At 37.6% G+C, this 21660-nt stretch overlaps 1 protein-coding gene across 1 annotated transcript in view; it reads left to right on the plus strand.

Annotated features, from left to right (window-relative positions):
- MMS22L (MMS22 like, DNA repair protein) overlaps window positions 1–21660 on the plus strand; it is a gene marked incomplete at both ends in the record, with an annotated part of 84038 nt that overhangs the window by 37831 nt on the left and 24547 nt on the right. The gene's annotated exons all lie outside the window — the stretch shown is intronic.

Raw genomic sequence — 21660 nt, forward strand, 5'->3', positions numbered from 1 at the left:
CTCCTGAGGTGCTCCTGGGCTCACTGTTTGAGTCTGTGTCTCGACATCCCATCCCCCATGTGCACCACACAGTCTGATGTCATCTGAAAACTTCGCTGAGGCTGTGCTTGATTCTATTATTGATGTCGTTAATGAAGATATTAAAGAGCATCAGTGCCAGTATTGACGCCCTGAAGGACACTACTTGTCACAGTTCATCCAGACATTGAGCTGTTCATCAGCGCTCTCTGGGTACGTATTGCAAACAGTTCTTTGTCCATTGAACAGTTCACTCGTTAAATCCATATCTTTCCAGTTTACAGAGAAGGGTGTTGTGGGGACCGTGTTAAAAGCCTTACTGAAATCCAGATAGGTGACATTAGGGGCTCTTTCTTACCTTGTCCTCTGATGCAGTTACACAATCGCATAAGGCCAGGAGGTTGGTCAGGCAGGACCTGCCCTTGGTGAAGCTGTACTGGTTTTCTGGCAGTCAGGCTCTCAAAAAGCGTCAGGAAGTGACAAGAACAAAGGTGATACCCATGTCAGTGGTTGGTTAAACTGATAGGGGCAACAGATTTGTTGCCCCTTTGTCCATCCTGCTGTTTCTTGTAGGTTTTGCTGCCTACTCAGCACAGATGGTTGCAAGGTAGGGTATTTTGATCCTGTACTAATATAGTTTTTGCCTGATGTATGGAGGAAACCCAGAACTGTTTGAGAATGGTTAAATTGGATTTCCTACTATCCTGAAAAGGAGGGTGAGCAGGGCACAATTCTTATATATTGATCTCTGTTTACAAGAGTACTTATGTGAAATTTTAAGAACGTATTGGTTGTAAGAAAGTAATTATTTGACATTTGATTGAAATCTGCCTATTGGCTAGCTTTTGTAACAACTACCTCTTCATGCACGCAGCCTGTTATGTTAGGTAGCAGGGTTTGATGTGACTGCTTAGGAAAAAATAACACACTTCACCATAATATTTAATTTTAATAAAAACTTTTGCAGGTGAGAGATAGGAGCTGCTTATTTAATCTTTAGTTATAGTTCTGTATGCACTTCTGGACATATCATTTTGCAGAACATTTATGAATAAATTGAAGATTGGGGAGATTCACGGAAGTAAATAATGAGAGTTGGAAGTTCACAGAAATTTGAGGGAATTGAGAAAGATGGGAGACATGCTAGAAGTCAGCTTGCATTAAAAAGGCTGTGGGAAAGAAAACAAATTGTCTGTTGTTCTCCCTTCTAGTAAAGAAGGAATTGTCTTATGTGGCAGAAGTAGGCTGGCTTAGTCAGAGGAGGTTGCAAGAGTTGGTGCACTGTCAGAAAAAGTAGTTGAAATCACATGTAATTTCTTCTTTCTTTTTAGGGACTACCTTAGACAAACATTGTTGGAGTAGTCTTTGTAAGCTGGTCAGAGTGCTGAGATGGACTTCTTAAGTAATTTAAGATGCTCCCTAATCTTTCACTTGTTTCTGTGAATTGGAAGAAAGGAATGCCTGCTGCTGCTGGTGCTCAATTAGTAAGGCTGCTTTCCTACACAGTAATCTACTCTTCTGCTTGCAGAACAAAGCCCCAGTGAAATTAGAAAGTAGTAAGAAGAAACTATAGCAGAAATTATAATGTCATAAAAAGTAACTTTAGAAATCTGTGATTCATTTTGATTTGTGAATTCTGTAGTTGTTTTAATCATGTTTGTGCTTGCTTTAATGTCTGTTATGAGAGGAGAAAAGGTGAATGTCTTTTCTCTGCCATACTGGTATTTGGAAGATCAGCAGGAGGTGACTGAGGGTGGCCAGCATTGCCTGGTGCCTGCATAGGAGAGGCTCCACTGAAGGTTGTACTGAGTTTTCAGTGGTTTTGTGGTCAAGTATGGGAATCTGCCTCGAAAAAATACTTTGAAAATGCATTGTAGACTTTTTCTAGGGAAAGCTAATTGATCCATGAACGCATGCATTGTCATGTTTTATTTGGCTTGGAGCAAGTCCAAGTGCCATTAATTGCTGAAGCCTAAATGCTCCAGTTTGTCTTCCAGTGATACTAAACAGTGAAAATGTGCATAACGTGAAATGAGTCCGAGCTCATCTGTCTTCCCTAGAAACAAAATGAGAAGGATGGAGCACACTCTGTAATGAGTACATTGTGCATCTTCTCATTTGGGAATCCCCTTCTGACACTGTTATTGGGCAGACCAAGTAGAGGAAGGTAAAAACGGTCAGTGGCTTGTTTCATTCTTGGATAAGCTGGAGGTGCTGTCAGTTCTCTCCTCTTTCACAACCAGAAGGCCCGATTTATCTCTAATCGGGGTTAATTAAAGCCTTAGGGCAAAACTGAGCCCCTGCCAATGGCCGGAAGGTACAGACATAATCAAGGCTGCAGCTCCTCACTGTAGGGAATGAAGAGGCAGCAAGGGGCTATCACTGGCTCAGAATACAGCTGTGCTCATTCTTTCTGAAAGAAAACACACAAGTGAACTTTTTTGTCAAACAGTTTTGTTCATTTATGAGAAGAATGGTATGAAGGCTCTGTTTTGATGTGTGGACTTGCAAATTCATACTAAGGAGCAAACACATCTTGGGCTCTACATGGCAATGTGAGGCCTACACAGGCTGCCATGGCAGCCATTAAATGCTCAGCAGGTGTGTGCACTGCAGCTGTGAATGTGTAGCATCTTTTTCTGAGGGACAGGAGAAGGGAGGAACAGGAAACTGATGTGAACTTGCCGGGTCAGTGAGATTTTCTTCTGCTGCTTTTTGTGTTCCTGTTTGGCTTGCATCAAGTCAACATGGAGAAGAAAAGCAAATATTTTCAATGATGTTCTTTGTTTTCTTGGATGGGAATATGTTGATTAGCTGTTGGTGGTATGCATTTGAAAATACTTGAGTAAGCATTCCAGGTGTTTGCCTAAAATATTTTAAAGCTGTGAAAGGTTTGTCCCGGGGAAGTTTTCAGATTCATGCCACATCTTATATCTTGTATACAGGAGGCTGAAAATGTGATTTTTTTGGGGGGAGAAAGTGTTGTGTATGTCCACGTTTGGATTGTTCTATTTATGTCAAATTTTGTACTAAGTGCACAGATGACATCAGCAAGTAAAATACTGTAATCATCTCATTTCTTACATAATAATTAGCTATAGCACAGTCATGATTATCCAGATATCACAGAGTGAATGCAGGCAATCAGGGGACTTTACAATGTAATTATTAGACCCTGGGGAGACATGATCCCATTTAGAGTAATGGGGACTATGGTTAATTGGTGTTAGGATAATCAAACTTTTACTGTTTTATTATTGTGGAACTCTAGACTTTGCAAGAAAATGTCTGTTTGTGGTCAGGGAGAAAAAAAAAAAACAAACAGAAAACAGCCATAAAAATTTAAGCATAAGAATGAATCTTGAGGTTGCGTTACATTGCTGCTCTGAGTTACTGTTAATATTATGGGTGCTCAGAAATCATATTGTCTGTAAATCTTGCATATTTTACATCATGGTAAAAATATCATGTTTTGAGTCTAAGTATTTTGTAAAGGCGTCTTTTGTTTTTTTTTCTGAGACATCAAGAATGACTACAGGTGGTTGGTTTTTTTTTTGGACTCAAACTTAAAAATTGAAGGTTTTTTTTCTTACTGCAATAAACTTTTGCTACTTTCTTTCTCTAAAGAAAACTTTTGGATACCTGTACAATATGAGCATTAGGACAGAAAATATATTTTATGACATCCTCCTGACCTTAATCGTGTTCTCCAGGTTTAGAATATGAGGATGTTAAAGAGTTTCATTAGAGCTCATTATGAAAGGATTTCCACTGTATTGCCATGATACTCTGGAATTTCTAATAAACTCAGCCTACCCTTTGGAAGACTTGCAGATGAACTCTTTCACTGCTATTGTCTTACTGAAAGTTTTTGTTTTTGTTTTTGTTTTTTTTCCTTCCTTGAACCAAGCTAATTTCTGAAAACTCTTCAGCAATCCGATCTTGATGTAAATTAATACTGTAAATTGTGCTGCTAGTGAGGGTGGAGGGAGTAGTAAGAGTGGGTGGGGGGAGAGAAGAATTAAAATCATTCAAATAAATGGTTTAATTTATGCCTCAGCAGTTAAGCATGCTCCTGGTTAACAGAAATACCCTTCAGCTACACAGGATTTGGGAGGGTTGGAGGGCACTCATTTGCACATAAATAGCCATTAACTGATAAATTCCCAGAGGTCTCCTGTTGCATGCTAGTGGTTCTGACCTACTTAGCTAGCTTAAATTTGTTTTACAGAATTATTATAATTCCATCCTTGGTACTTAAACTTTGTGATTAATGCATGCCTCACAATACAATTAAAGTGTAATTACTCAGTTTTACAGTTTGCTATCATGGTGTTATTATTATTACAAAGAGCTGGATTTTGCAAATATTAGAAGAATTAGGGTTCTGATACCTATCACTTTGCTGTTATTAAGTGATTATGTTAAATGGGACCCCTTTATGGTTAAAGAATGAAGTGGAGAGAGGGGAATCATTAATTAACAAATCAGATGTTTTCTGTGTGATTGTGGGGGAGATGTGCAGTAGATTGTTTGTTTTGTTTTTTTAACACATCTGCATATGATAGGTGCAATGCCTTTTGTTTAGCTTTGCTAGCTGCCTGTAACATGTTCTAGAACATCTGTGCTTTAGTGCTTTAAGTTTCATAATAAGCACCTACTTTGTGTCACCTGCTGCAAAGCATTTGCTTGTATTACAGTACAGTAAAATCAGGTGTTTATTGAAGCTTTTTATTACCCTGATTAGAAACATTAATGGACAGAAATCCAACAGATCTACACAGTGTAGGTTAGGATGTGTGTGTGAACTGATACAGATCTTGTGCTCTGTAACTTGCAGCAGTTCTCTCTGAGGAGGGATTCTGTCTGTTGTGTTCATGTCTGTGATTGTATTTTATACTGGCTGCAAATAGCAGTAAGTCACAAACACCAATGTTTTTACCATAGCTGAAAGGGTTACTTGGCCTCCTCTATTTTAGTTAGTTCTGTGGCTACTGTTCTTTCTACAAGAAGTGGTGATCTGCAAATTGTTTATGTGCCGTGTGTAATAGAGGACTCACTTTGGTACAGCAATATTCTTAGATGCTTCTTTTGCCACTGCAACAGCAGCAGAAAATTTTGATATTTATGTTAACAAGCAACATAATTGCTAAGTCCTCAAAGGAGGACTAAAATAATGTTTTTAATAGTATTTGGCTATTCTGATGTAAGCTGAAAATCTAATTTTACTTTATCTTGTGTGTGTTGTATTGCACACTTCACTGTTAGGAAATGGAATGGCTGATACGTTTTATGAACTATACTATATATTCTTCTATTGTTTTTAGTTATTCTAAATTTATTTATTTATTTTCAGTTAGAATCGTGCAGTGAAAACTCCAGACAGTGTGCAGATAAAAACTGAATGTTTCACCTTCAAGACTTATTGGATCCTGTGTCTTGGATTTCATTTTTTGCTTAGTTTGAAAAGACCTGTTGCTTTTGTGTTTTTGTTTAAATTGTGCTGCTCATTTCTTCAACAATGAAAATATTTCTTCTTAATTTCAAAGAACATAAAGAGTAATAGGCAAATAGAAATCTTTTTCTTACAATGACTCCTTTCATATCTGTAATTTCAGTCTGTATTTGTTATGCTACTACAATGATATAATCTCTGCTTTCACTATTATCATCTGCTGTCATTAAGCTCAGAAAACATTGGTCATTATTACTGATGCATGGAAGCATACGAGCAGGTAGCATGTAATTATGCTTGGACGAATTTAGTATATATCAGTGCTTCCTACTTGAATATATGTGAATTGGTTTTATTTTCCAGTCTTTAAAAAAAAAAATACTGCATAGAGGTGATTTAAATCATTTTCATGTGGCGCAAGAAAAATGTAAAGGCACATTACCAGAAAGAAATGGTCAGCAATAAGAGCTGTTTTGCAAAGTTGGCTTGCAACACCTACCACACTGTATGGAGAAAACAGTTATCCTATAATAATAAGACTAATGAATTCAGAAATCCATTGATTGAACTGGCTCTGGGTAGATTATGTGCAGGCTTGCTTCAAGGAGAGGAATTTATGAAATGTTTGCCGCATCCAGCAAGCACTGCTGCTATAATACAGCTGCCTCCTCAGTGGTTTGCTTTGATCCTGTGGAATGAAAGGACAGGAGGATCAGCTCAGGTCTAAATGAGATTACAGCTGGTTCGGCAGCTTATCTGGTCTAATGCCAACTAGTGTGGCTTTGCACGTCCTAAGGGGTTTACAACAGAAACTGTTTATTGAGTATCATCGGTTTACTCAACACGAGCAGGCTAATCCTTCCCAGCCTCAGCATGTTGTAAGATTGTGCATGAGCCAAACCAAAAGCTGGTGTTGCCAGGGCCTCCAGAGCCCTTTGTCTCGCTTCATATTGATTTTTTTTTTTTACCTGTGTTAAAGACAGTAAAAAATAAAACCAATAACCAGCCCTATTCTGAGCAAAAGGTTAATCTGATCCAAAATCTTACAAAACCATCTTTTAACCCTGGAGGGGATGGTAGCCTTTCCCTGACTTTCCACGCTAGGGATTTTCTAGTTTAAGGTTTTGAAGAACGAGATAGGAAAACAGCTTAAACATTTAACTCTATGTGTCTTGCAGGGTCTCTGAATTTGCTTAACAGCTGCATAGGAAGCTTTAAACAAATAATTTTGAGTACAGCCATTATTAGCAAAATGTTGTGTCTCTGTGGCACCTAATGCCATGCAGTAAGGGCATGACATACTGAAGAGAATTAAAGAGTGGTGAGAGCAGGTAGGTGTCCCTGGAATCATGCTGGCTTTTCCGTGCAGTGTTTGTTATGTAAAAGCATCAGTAAATACCTTGTTGAGCTGCTTTCTCAAAAAGGAAACCAAATAGATTAATAAGGAATTTTAAAATAATACCAAGCACGCCCAAAGGCCCATAGAAGCAGAATGTTTTTAAAAATTAGAATAGAATAAAAATTCTGTACTGCAAGCTCTTACTCTTAAACAACACCCTTTCTGTTCTCATATGAAAAACAATGAAATGGTAGTTATTAATAATATATTATTGAGCATATTTCCTCTTTGAGGTGAGTCTCTTCTGGAAAATAATGCAGCGTGTGTCAGATGATTATACATAAAATGCTCTTTATTATATAGAGAAGGTGTAGCCTAAGCACTGGAAGTCTTGCAGAGTAAAACAAATACCTTTGCACCGAAAGAAAGACAGTGAGTTGTTGAGTCTCTATTACAGGAATTATGCAGGAATTGATTAATTACCTGTATTTGTATAGTGTATGTATTATTAGGAGTAATTAAATGGATTCTTCTGTGACACAGAGAACAGACTTCGGTGGCATACCTATCTATCATTGACTGCGTGTGGCAAACTTGAACCAGCAACTGTTTCAAAGATTGCTGGATCCCAGCTGAAAGAAAAGACAGCAGTAGCTTGAGGAAATACGAATGTTGTTTTGTTTACTTCACCTAATTGGAATGGATGTGTATTTTAAGCTACATGTAAGCAAAGAAGTTCCCATGGATATCATGGAGGCATTGGGAATATTTTATGGGGAAATTGCTAGAAGTGGTGTGAAGATAAACATGAACTTTACTCAATATTTAAACTTAATGGAGAAGATACTTACAAGTTGAAAATGTAATATTTATCCAATCACTTCTATGTTATCAAATCTGCTCTTTAAAGCAATGGGTTGCTCCCATGTATATATAGCATTACACTTTTAGCACATTTGGAGATAAAAAGCTGTTGTTGGTGATTGCTTAAACTCTTTGTTCAAGCATCTGAATGGTACAAATCAAAGCATTTTGTCAGGCTGTGAGAAGTGTCGCATAGATAATGCTTCCCATACACGCAGGTCACCAAATAAATTATGTGCGCGGTTTTACAGCATAGCTGGTGCTGGAAGTTAAATGGATGCCCAGTGGTAGAACTCATAAAACATTTTCCTGTTAACGTGACCAGGCAGAATTGACATTGTTGATAGTAGCTTTGATCTAATAAACCATCAGTTCTAGCAGTGATTTTTACTGTGTTCAGAGGGGATGATGATAAAAGTTTAGCAAGCCCACGGTTCTTCCTGAATGACAGAAAACTAGTTCTACTGTCTGTTACCAAATGTTAGGAACAATGTTCGTAGGGGATATTTTGTACCCAAAGTAATCTCCTTCACTAAAAATATACATTTGGTGAACAGCATCCTTTAACACAAGAGATACTCCATAAAAAAAGAAACAAAATTGATTTTTCAGGGTTGAAGTACAGTATTTTTTTCAGAATTTGGAAATAAGTTACTTCATTGTTTCAAGCACAAGTTTGCCTGCCTTCCTGCTTTCTGTCATACAGAGAGAGATTATTTTTTTTTTCCTCAACTATACAGTATATGACTCCCAGTAAGCTGCTAGACAGTATTCTTACACGTACAGTTTTTGATTTTCTGCAAAGGCATCTTCAGGAACGGGAGAGTTTCATTTAAAAATGGAATACATAGACTTTTACATTGGAACTAAAGTTCTTCTGTCAATGTTCCTTTAAGTTAATTGAAACAAATCTCCAAGTTTTTTCTTGGACTTCCTATCTGGAAAATAAGAATGGTGTGATGATAACCAAGTGATGCATTTGCAATGTTAAGGCAGGTATATCATTGGAAATTTATGTTCCAAATAAGTAACTATGAGTAATAGTATTACTTATTTGTTGGTTTTCAGTGTTTGAGGTATGCTTGATGCTGTTCCTTCATTTCCACTTAGGACTTTGTGTGGTTAACCCCAGAGTCCTTTTCACATCTGATCAGATCAGGAACTTTCAACTAAGGTGACACCAACTCCACATGGATGGATATTTTATCAGTTTTCTCTCTTTTTTTGGTGCTGGGTGAGAGAAAACTCTTCATCTACAGTTGTAGTAAAGGAAAACATTTGAGAGAGATGAAGTTGCTCAGTGAATTTGTTTCCAGTCATTTACCAAACTTTGATTTTATAATTTGCCTAAGAAGAATTTTAGTTATCTTTGGCCATAAATTTACCATGGCATATTTCAGATTGTAAGCTTTTCCAAACTGATGTGTGTGTTCTTCATTCGTTGGAATGAAACACCATGAGCTCAAGCAGATTTCCATTTTAATACGTAATGTGGCTGTCTGACCCCCAGTGTGGGAAGTCTATTAAACTACTGGGCTCTGAATGCTAAGGGAGTCTGATTAAGGTCAATCTGTTAGGCTGTATTTTTTTGTTGTTGTTGTTTTCTATTTTTGCTATGTGGAAAATTACCTTTTTAAAGTGTGTAAACATTGGAGGAAAACATGAATCTCTTTTGCCACTATAGTAGTCAGCTGGAATTTTTTCGCATTTCAGAATCCTAGGGAAGAGCTGAAGGCAGGATGATACTTCTTGGAAATGGTAGTGCCTCAAATGGAGTTTCAGTACTAGCTTTTCAGGACCAGCTGACTGCTGTTCCAGTTCTTCTGCATGTAGTTTTCATAACTCATGGGATTGTTTTGTCTGAACTAAAGGAAGTAAGAGGCAGTAATGACAGAGGATTCGCTTGTAAATACTCAGAAAATTTGTTTGTCATAGAGTGGGCTATTATGTAGCTGTAGACATATTTTGTTGACTTCCTGTTTTTCTTGAGAAATTTCTTTCTGATAAGTTGTTTTATAAATAAGCAGCATACTGGGTTCTCAGGACAGGAAAGCCACTGAAATACTTGATATGCTGGGTTGAGTCAAATAGTTAACCGCTAAGTTGAATAGGAGTGTGTGGAGGATGTGTCCTGTGAGACAAAGCAGAGAAAATTGAGTTTGTTCAGCCTTCAGAAAAAAGAGACTTGGGTGGTGGTGGGGAGGTGGTGGGAAGAAGGCATTTTATACAAAAGTCTAATGAGAGGTAGCAGGTGAGATGGAATCAGACCCTTCAGACAGAGGTAGGAAGCAATCAGCTGAGATTGTGATGAAAGAAATATCTATTGCATATAAGAATAAAATTTTCACAGTAGGGATAATCAAACATTGCAACAAGTTACTAAGTGAGGCTGGGAAATTTCTGTCTTTAGAGTCACTGGAGACTGGCTGTGCTTTGAGTTGGGGTTGGACCGGTTGACATCTAGTGGTTTCTTCCAACTCCAGCTGTTCAGTGATCTCTAAGAATGGAGAACGTGGGTTTGATGCTCAACAGTATTTATTCTAGGTGTTATTGCGATTTTATCTGTTGCAGATAACGCCAGGATATTGTTTAATGTACAGCATCTTTTTAGAATTTTGAAATTGAAGAGCTCACTTGAAAGGCCCTGACAGGGTGGAGTGAATTTAAAAGAATTTTGAATATTTTGAAGAAAGCTTAAAGACCACCTAACTTGGGACTATTTGCTGTCCCTGTTGCTGTCATGGCAAGGAAAAGCTGTCATGGAAGATTGTTAAGAATGGTCTTGTGTACTTGCAGTGACTGCTGTTTACAGCTAAAAACATATCAGCTAATACTGTCCATTTCCTTTACTATATACACTAGAATTTATGTTCCTAATAGGCTATGAACTTGAATAAAGGTGATTTGAAGTTATGCAGACTTCCTGTTCTTTGAAACATAAAATACTTCAGAAAGAGAACTTAGCAATGAATCATAAATACATAAATAAAAAACAGAAGAAAAAAATGAAGTTAGTGGGTTATAATTTAAAGTTACAGAAATGTTACTGCAAGTTCTCAGTAGTTCTCTAGCAAATCTTTTATATAACAGATGACTCCATGTTTAAAACAAACATTGAACAAAAACCTAAAGAAATGTTTTGAGGCACCTTGCAGCCGGGGATGACCACAGAATTCCCGATGATTGCTGTAAGCTCCTTCCATGCTGTGACAGGAAATACGTCATATGGCATTTACTATCAGAATGTTTGATATTCTGTTATTTGTTTAGTGGTAAGTGCTGCCAGTGGTGGTTGAGCTGGGATTTTTCTTTTAAGCTTCCCTCACACAATGTGATGTGTCTGCAGACTCTGCCATGCGGATGAATGCCTGCCTCATATAAAGGATGTTTTGGTTGTGTGAGGTACCTGTTTTGAATCCTCCAACTTGAAGTTTGAGTCAGCATATGTGGCTCACAGCTTGCTCCCAATTCACCTCGAAGACAGCCTTTGTGAAAAACTGCAGTAAAGCCCAAGAGATGTTACTGTTCTGAAGTTTTGCATCTGGCAGGGGAATTTATTAGGGATTTTTCTGTGTTATGTTGGTTGGAACTAATAATAATACTGGGACTGAGTATCCTGGGACTTGAGAAGATATTCTGGAACAGCGTAGGGTAACTTTGTGTCTACATGTGCAAGTGTTCCAGTTTATACTGCCTCTGCATTAATGATATAAAAGAAACTGCAGTCTTAGCTCCCCCTCAGTACTGTACTGACATAAACTAACTTGGCTGAATACCACTGAAGGTAACAAAGGTGCAATGTAATTGAGTTCAAATTAACTTCAGGGTTTTCCCAAGACTGTTCCACAAGCTGAAATGTGAAGCAGTTAAATTGAATTCACACAGGTTTCATTGTCTTTGATGGTCTTCCAACCTTATCTTAGTTAAATGTGTTTAGGAAAAGAGAACGGTTCTCTGGCACAACTTTGTTAGGCTGGCTGAAACAGATGTCTTATTCCCTCTCAGTAAACCTAGCAAAAGTAGTCTACAGGTTTACTGCTTGCATTTAAATTATGTTCATAACAACTTCTCTTTCTGGTGACGTAGTTGCACCCTTTGAGAAGGGTTGAGGAGACAGTGCTAACTAATATTCTGGAGCTCTGGATGTTTGGCTTTTCTTGTCCTTTGTGTTTTAGGGTTGTGTGTCCTTATTAATATCTTTACTTTGTCTTTGAGCATAATAAAGATGTTGGGGATTTCTTGGTCTTGTGTGTTTTAAAAGTATTACTAAGTTCACTCAGCATGCTGTCCATAATTAACACAGGGTTCTCTATTACTCTGCTACTGGCTATAAAGAGGATTATATTAAACTCAGTAACCTTGCTGAAGCCCTTTTGTACATTGCTGCTATATTGATAATCTGCACATGATTCAACTGCAGTTGATAACCTTTTATTCAGAGCATTAACACTTCCCATTCCAGTAAAGGTGAGAATCTTTGATATCAGCAGACGAGTTCTGGTGACATTCAGATCAGTATTTTTACAAAGGCTTCTCTGAAAATAATGCTTCCTATTTTCTTATGTTCTCATGACATCAGAGGCAGATGTGGGTGATATGGCAGTAGAGGCTGAACTTTCCTGACAGTATTCTGTTACATTTTGTTGACATGTGACAGATTGCCACAGAAGGGCAGTCTGACAAAGTGGCATCTGACATAGAAGTGTGTATGAAGCAAAGGCGAGGAAATGAATTCCTCCATGTGGAAAGAAAAGGTACCCACTGACATTCATCAACACCTGCTGAAGATTTGTGAAGACCTAATGGTGGATGTGACACACCGAGGTGGTTGGAAGACAAGCCACATTCTGGATGGATATGAACAGCTGTCACACCACAAAATGGAAAAATCTTAGTCAACTTATCTTCATGAACTGAAAGATTAACACCAGACTCCTGTGTATGGAGCTGAGTATCAGCTTCAATGCATTGGAAACAATAGTGGCAATGTTGGAATGTCACAGCTTGCACTAGGTGGGCCCCACAAATGCTCACACAAGAATATTAAGTACATTTTTCAGGACCTATTGAACCAATACAAGCCTGAAGGTGACAGCTTCCTAAATTGTTTCTTTAACAATGATGAGACATGGTGTCACCACTCCAAGCTAGAGACAAAATGACATTCTACAGAGTGGTAACATGAATTCTCCACTGAAGTAAAAGTTCTAGACAGCCTCCAGCAGGTAAAGTGATGTGTACTGTCTGTTGGGATAGGAAAGCAGTAATCCTTCTGGACTTCCTGGAATCCAGACAGACCATCAACTCTGGTCACTACATTAGAACACTGGCTAAGCTGAAGGCTCAAACTTGCAGATTCAGGCTAGAGAAGATGATAACCTTTCTCCAGCAACACAATAATGCCAGACCCCATGTCACTTTGTAGACCATGGAGCACACTGCCAGTCTTGGGTGGACTTTCCTGACCCACCCACTGTATAGTCCAGATTTCTTATATCCCCATTTCCATCTGTTTGGGCCAATGGAAGGCATAGGCAACATCTTCCTTGCAACAATATTGTCACAGCAGCTGTGAAATAGTGGGTCACCTCTGCTGCTGTTGAGTTTTATGAGTGCAGCATGCAGGTGCTTGCTCATTGCTGGTGAAAATGAATAGCTAATGGTAGTGACTGCTGCAAAATAGTCTGTAGCTGAGAATTTGTTCAATCAAATAGTGTTACTGTGCTTTTTAGATCTGTTGTATTTTCCATGAAATAAGTAGGAGGCATTGTTTTAAGAGTGACCTATATATTAGTATGATCATTCAGATGTTAAAATGGACGTTTCTTCACCTGAACTTTGACACAGGATACTCACTAAGCCTAACTGTATCCTAAAAATATTCAGTGGTTAACTACAGTGACTGTTACACTGTTTGATCACTGATAAAATAGTGAATGTTTTGGGAATCTGCTATGGATTTATTTTAGGAAGCAAACATTTGAGAGTAATACAAAAAAGTTTTCTAGCATGCTGCATCTAAATTTAAACAGTATTACATATGTGCCAGTAAATTATAAAAAACAAAGTAAGATGAATTGAGATTGAATTGAGATGTGTTTGTGATTAATACCTATTAATGAACAGCTTTCCTCTGGAAAATTATGCTTGAAAAATTATCAGAACCTGTTGCCATACCTCCAGTAATGCATATTATAGAATCACGTCTTCGGTGACACTTGCTGGATTTACAGAATCCGACCCATAGGGAAGATTGATTTTCTTTTTCCATGATTTTCTATGCAATTTCTTTTCCAGATACTTGCTGTATCTTATGATTTAATAGGAGATGTTTGGAGTAGACTGCTGGCCCATTTGTCCATACATTTCTTAAGACCTACATCAAGCACCAACAGATATGAATGCTTGTAAAAAATTTTCCGTGACAGCTTTCAGTTTCATGTCACGATTATGGCATATGTATGGTCTGGATCACTGCAACTCTCACTGCATTCACAGTTGCTTGGGAGAGTCAGAAAGACAGAACAGGCTGTCGCTTTCTCTATGTCTTTCTTCCACCATATACTACATGGAGGAAAAGTTGAGGAAGGAAGAATGTGATCAAAGAAGTACTATAATAGAAGAGAGATGATTGTGCTTGGAGGTAATTTCATTTCTGTTCATTTATTTATTTATTATTTTAGAGTTAAACTTGTCAGTATTTGCTGTCTGCCCACTATCCTATATGAAGGATTTCCACACTTCTTTGTACAGTTCTTTGTCTTGAAATTGACCTTTTTTTTTCTTTTAAACTTCTTGTCTTTGCCAAGTCTAGGGGTGGCATACTAGGAATATTTGTTGCTCTCTAGTAAGGGGTAGGAATGTTCAGGCCCTTACTGATTTGGCCTTTGGACAGCTTTTGGTCTTCCAATTTATAAAAAAAATAAAAATGAAAAAAAAATGTGTGAGCTACACCTGGATAGTGAGGTTTCCCTTGTCACCCTTATGTGCCCCTTATAAATTCTAGAAGGCTAACCCCAAAATGAAAGCATAGTATTTAAAGACTGTGAAGGGAAAAAAAACAAAACAAAACAAAACCAACCGACCTCTGTCCCAGCTGAAACCAGGACATTCAGTACTGACAGCTTGTATCATATTTACTTGTGCATGGTCAAGGAGGATGAGAAAACATTGTTGCTGTTGTACTTGCATTACAAATTTAAGAGGATCTGTCATATTTTCCCCATTCTTTTGTAAGTTTGGTGAATATCCCCAGTAATGTCTAAGAAATGAAACTTGGCTTTAGTCTTTAAGGGAAAAAGTAGTTGTCTATAACAGTTAACTGTACTTAAACTTGTTTGATAATATTTATATTTTATGAAATGTCCTATGTTTCGTAATTAAGCAGAGTCATTTAGTTTAGGACATTTTCAGATGGCATTATTTTACTTAGAAAGGTGACATGAAGCTAAATTGATGCATGTGATTTGAGTGCCTGTGGACTGCTTTTTTTTATTTGACTGGGGATGATCATCTGGATTTCTTATGTATGTTAATTGCATTGCTTATATAAATTGTCACATTTGAAGCTGCTTAACTATTGAACCTGTTCTGTCCGCGAGCTACTAACAATAGGAATATAATAGATTCTTCCACTGAGATTTGAAGATTTATATCATCAATGAAGAATTAAAGTGCCTCTGTTTAAGTCTACTGAGTGCTCTGGAAGAAAGTATGCAGTCTGCTTCTGCTCATGCACTGACTGTGGTAAACTGAAAGGTTCTGTGGCCTTTTATCAATAGATACTTTTCAATTAAAGGAATATGATGCAAAATACATGTCAGGGTGTTTAGAGGCAATGTTTTCTTAATATTTGTGTTAAAAACCAGAACTCTTTGACCAGAATTATTCAGTGGATGAACTTATACCAATAATTTGCAAAGTCAGAGAAGCTGTCCTAATTGAAATGATGCCCCGGTGTCTGTGTATAATTCTTACAGCCTATGCTATATGCCCTGGTATTTTTATTTTATAAGCATGTATAGATAAGTTATTGAAGCTGTTTTCTGAAGGCTGTCAGTCTGATAGTGGTATGGTGATGCAGGCATTTGTTCATATTTTACTCTAAAGCACTAGGCCATCTTCATGCCTGGAAGCTCCATTCTGGTGAGGAAGAGGCTAGGCTGGAACTTGGAAGACAGCTGCTGTAAAGTTGTCTGAAGCTCCCCAGCAATGAATAGGGCTCTGATGGCCTAAAGTAGCAGATCCAGCTGAACAGCAACTTGTTTGGCATGTGCAGCATATATTTTAAATCAGACCACTTTGAATGTTTTGATAGCATCTAAAGATATAAAATAAAGCCCTGGTGAAGAAATTAGTTACCTGTAAAATGCGTTGGTTTGCTGTCTAAGTGTTAGGCATGTGTCATACAGAGTGGAAATCGGGAACCAGAGTTAAGCACTTTCATTCCTTTTGTAAGCATATCAGAAGAAGTATTTCCAAAAATCACCCCCCTGAATTTTGCCTCCTACTTGGGGGTTTGCTTAATACCTACAGAAAATGACCACTGAAAGATTGAATCCAGTCTGCAGGGGTTCAGAAGTGTCAAGAAGAGCAACATTCTGTACTTGTAACCACTGTGGAGTCTCAATTGTGAAACTGCATGCTTGAACTTTTTTCTATTTTTTTAATAAAGAGCAACAGATATTCCAAAGGATTACCTAATTGTTAGGATGTAATGCTGGAGCATGATGAGCTCTGTTTCTCATTCTAGAGTTTAGTGTTTTTTGTTTGTTTGTTTTTCTCAGTGATGTAATGCAAAATTCACAGTCATGGAAGCAGTGCTGGATCTCAAAAACAGTTTATCAAAATGATACAGGTGATACTCTGCTCCCTGAGGCTGTAACTCATTGGTTGTTATTATAAAAAAATGTGTGTTCAGGTTTTAAAATTAAGGCATCTATTGCTATGCTTTGCTTTAGTTGGCGTGAGTTAGTAATCAGATTTCTGAGCTCCAGTAGATGGAGACTGTGAGTTAGATGCTCAGCTCAAGGCATTTGTGGACATTTAAGGGTGTGCAGATGAATTCTAGGCACGTTGGGAACTTCCAGATCAAAATACAGTGCTCTGACTAGTAAGTGATCAGTTTGTGAATTAAGATTCAAGATTCAAGATTCAAGGCAATCGAGATCTGTTTGTGCCCTGATTTTTAACCTTACACCTATCTGTCCCTCCTCTTGTCTCATCCAACATATGAGCTCACTTTTTCTGTGCTTCACATTGCTGTGCGCAAATGAATGAATTAGGGCTTTGAGTCCTGGATGGTTCTGTTTTGAAAAGCATCCTTCTTCCAATTTTCCCTGTCTCATCACACCAGTCACTGATCATCTCACATACACACAACTAGGAACATTATTCTGACATCTGTTTTGCAGTAAGCATTTAAACATGCAGTTTATTTTGGATTATTGAAGCAGGTTAAACTGAAGGAAGAACACTGAAACAATTTCTTAAATACTGTGCTGGAGGAGACATGTTATTGTTTGATTATATTTTATCATGGTTTTTGCAGTTCTGTTTGTGTGGTCAGCATAACAGTTCTGTGGTGGCGAGGATGCTGTCGCTATGGTTTACACGCTTTCATTATGAACATTTTTTTTTCTTCAAATGTTTCTTTTAACTGATGGGAAATTTTGGGTTTGGCCTTAATTTTGTCATGTTGCTTATCTCGCTTATCCTTTTGAAACCTAGTTTTTATTTCCCTAAAACTGGGTTAAAATTTTGTACTCTTTATTTACTTAATTATTTTCAGTTGTCAAAGTGAAAGTGCTGCTGCTCAAGTATTAGGAAACTTCATAGAAATTTTGTATGTATATTTTGCAGCTATGGAAACAAGTTGAGAGATTCTAGTTTGAGGTGGGATTACTTTTGTCACTATGCTAGTGCAGTCATACCAGTCTCAGTATACTGTGTGCTGTATAAAAAGGTATAAAAAGAACTTTGTGTCCCAAAGAGCTTAGAAACAGATTTTAAAGAGGATTTGGATGTTTGAATTAGACTCATGTAGAATTTAGCCACCTGACTTAATTCATGTTACACAGAAGCTGCCTAATGTGGAAGTATCTGAAAATCTGCAGGGGACTCTATTTTAACCACTGAAGTTCCCTAGGTACTTAAACATCTAATGTGTGTGTGCCCAGAGACACTGAGGCTGTTTTTGCAATCAGCTGTGACTGACTGCTGTTTAGCAGTCAGCTTAGAGACTTTGGGGTCATAAGCCTAATGTTTTGGCACTTAGAATTCTTTTAAGTATGATATCAGTGCACCTAATAAACACTGATAACAAAGTTCACTGCAGAGCTCTGCAACCCTACCCACTTGCATTTGAAGCTGTGTACAAGAGGTAGAAGGTTCACCTTTTTATGCAGTAGTTAAGCAGTGACATCGCTCACTGGTGATCTGGAGAAAGCTGAGAACCTTTAGTAAGAGCTTCAGGAATCTCACATTTGTGGCTTTCCACCAGTATCTAAGCATAGTTATGTTGGAACACTTTCTGACAAGTGTGCCATTGTGCAACTATTGTACCACTTCTTTGAATCCAGAATCATTTTATGAATCTGCATCTACAAGTAGAATTATGTGGTTTGGTACTTCAAAGTTGGAGATAGATACTGACCAACAAGAAAGATGTCTTCATGTCTTTTTTTAATCACTTTGTGTGAACTAATTTCTTTGCTTGGTTTCACTTTTTCCCATATACTGGAGAAGTGTAGCTAATGATTTCCAGTCTGGTGCATTAGAAGCTGGTCTGTATCTAAACTGGACATTATTGTACTGCATTACAAGTATTATAGAAGTATTGGTTGGAACCTACGCAGGTCTCCTAGACCAAATTTCTGCTCACAGACTGTTGCCTATGCTAGATCACATCAGCCATGGTTTTGTCCAGATAAGTCTCCAAAAGTCTCCAGTGGTGTAGACTTGGCTGCCTCTTGAGGTAACACGGTTCTCATGGTGGAAAGGCTCTTTGTGATGTCACATCAGAACCTCACTCAAGGTGTGTCCATTTTGTCCTTACCTTTTTGGATGTTAGTCCATGTTTAAATTAACTTTATCAAATGTGTATTAGAAAGTTGTATACAAAAGTAATTAGTGCTCTCTATGAATGTGTTATTTCATACTTTTTGTTACATCTTATAACACGGTTTCAGAAATGTACGTAAATATGCAGTTTTCACTAAATACAAAGCACAGATATAAGTAAATGCTTCTGAGCAAATTACTAAGTAGAAGTTGAACAGTGAGTTTGTCAACATGGAATGTGGTGTCTGCATGGATCAATTAAATAAGTTGCTGTAGTTGTGATTTTCTATAACAATTGCGTAACTAAATGGCATGATAATCAACTATATGAATACCTATACCAAATTATTTTGAAAGATGTGTGGAGGGTGTGCAGGGATCTTTCTCGTCTTAATTCAGGATAGGACTGGTTAATGGGAACACGTATGGCTTCTGCAGAAAAATTGCTTATGGTTTTATTCACTCTGAGAAGCACAAGCTCTGGTGAAATGGAGAAGAAATGATAGAGTTACCAAAGAAACATTGATGCATTGCAGCATTTGAAGAAAGTGAAAGTAGGTGAATAATTACGGACTAAATTCTGAAATGCTGCATAGTAAATATTGCTTGTTCATTCAAGCTGAGAACTGCTGTCTAGCAGAGATCTCACAGTTGTGCACCTGCAGTAACAGTGCAAATATTGAGTGTATCACTGCAGTAAAATTAATACACCTACAGAAAATGTGGCTGGATAGATTTCTACAGGAAAGCCCTTTTTTCTCCCCCCTTTGTAATAGTGCCATTTAATTTCTTTATGTTGACAAATGAGGGAGGAAGAACAGGAAAAAGACTCTTATGAAATGGAATAGCGTCAACATTGCCTCTTTTATTTTGGGTTTTAATAGCATCCTTATTGTACAGCTTGTCACTAGCGTTTTCAGCAGAAACAAAAATAATTTTCTTTGTTAACATGGTTTATGATTTTGGGGTGACCTTAAGTTGATACTTTTGTTGCTCTGCACTTTTCCGAGAAGCTGATATACCGTCTGTGTTTGGGATTTGTTGAGAGGATGTAAGGCTCTTCTGTTGTCTTCACTGATATCAAAACCTGTATTTCTTTTATTCCAGCATTAACTAACCTCCATACGTTTTCCATTCTTTATACTGAAATCTTCAAAGCTTTTGCATTGCTGAAGAAACTTCATCTTCCCCCAACCAAATCTTTCACATTAATTCCTTAATGGCAACAAATATGGCATGATGTGTTTGCTGCTGGTATATTAGAACACGAAACTTCACAGGTAATCTTGAGGCAAAAAGAGGCAGATTTTGTAAGGGAGGTCTCCAAGTTAAAGTGCTACTACAGTCCATTGATCCGCAGAGAACAAGAGGGCTGTATTTTCCAGTTGGAAATGTGGAAGTCTGAATAAAAACAAAAATTGTATTTGTCTGCATTTTTATGGAATTAAATAAGTTTACTTAATTGTGGAAGCAGCTGGCCACACAAACCACAGCATGTATTGATGCTCCATCGATCTGAAGCATTTATGTTATTGCAAGCATTTGTGTAGGTTACTATGAATAAACATAAATACTGATTTGTATGTGTTGCCCTTCCACTGACACGGAGATATATTACCTTACTTTGGGAGTCTGTACACCCTTCTACTTTGCATAGATGTCTAAAGGAGATGCAGGCCACCCTTCTTTGGAGAGACAGTTTAGAGGAGACAAAAAGGTCTTTGTGCAGTTTTGCAGTTTAGTCTGAGTAAGTTGGACACAATTTAGTCTTGGAGATTTAATTCTCTGCACTATGAAGAATCATACTTTCCTAACCAACAACAGAATTGCTTTCTGCTTTTACTGTTTACCTTTCTTTGTTTAATGGACAAAAAAATATATATTTTTAACTTGCTTTTCCAGTCCTTCTCTTGCTTATTTATTAACTGTCCTCCAGACCTCACAGTTTCTGCACCTTTACTTTGTCCTCTTTTAATAAGAGATACTCCCAAAGAAGTATTGCTTGACTTTTTAATGCTAATCTGGCTTCTGTTTCAATTCATGTTGACTTGGACAATATACCTTGTAAATAGGAATACCAACGGACGTGCTGAATATAATCCTCACTTTCTAAGCATAGATTGTTTTCACAGCATCCTTAAAGGGTAAGCTGTCTTACTATCCAAATATCATGGCTGGGAAACTGAGGCTAAGAAAGGCTGTATGAATTACATGAAGTCACACAGGGAATAAATGATAGGCTTAGAAGTCCCAGCTTCTGTTCTGTGTTTGGACTAATGCTGTCTCTCAAGAATACCCTTGATTCCTCCTAATGTTACATACCCTTCCGTTTCTGTTAAACTTAGCTATTCAAAAGGTAGTTGATTCTCAATTTTCTCACTGTCTGTCCTACTGAAACTAATGGATGCCCAAAGGCAGGCATGAAGTATTGTTACCTTTGACATCCAGTGTGTTTTATGTTTTAAATTATGTGTTAGGCAGAATTTTTGGATATTAATTTGGTATGATGAGATGCTTTTCTAATATCAACCCTAGTAAGTGAAGGCCTTGCAGCCAGCCTACTCTTTATTTAAAATTATTCCATTTCAGATGTTCTAATGAGTGCTGCGAGTTGTGTAATTCTTTCGTAGTTTTCCCACATTCCCAGGGGGGCACTGGGGACTGGAGTTTTTTGGTTTTGTTTATTTCAAATCAGGGTGAGCCCAGAAAGAATATCTAGGGTAACTGTTTTTGTGAAACTCCTGCAATTTCGACAACAGCAATTAAAAAATGCACTGCAGTCTACAAATATTAGTGTTAAGATAAATCTCAATGCCTCTGCTGTTTGCCATTATCTTATAAATATCTTGACTCTGACTTTAGAGTGCTGTTTATGGAATTTAATAAAGCAAATGTAATAATGCTGCCTGTGCTTTAATGCACA

The sequence above is a fragment of the Tetrao urogallus genome (assembly GCF_951394365.1).
Source record: "Tetrao urogallus genome assembly, chromosome: 2".
In the NCBI taxonomy this organism is placed as follows: domain Eukaryota; kingdom Metazoa; phylum Chordata; class Aves; order Galliformes; family Phasianidae; genus Tetrao; species Tetrao urogallus.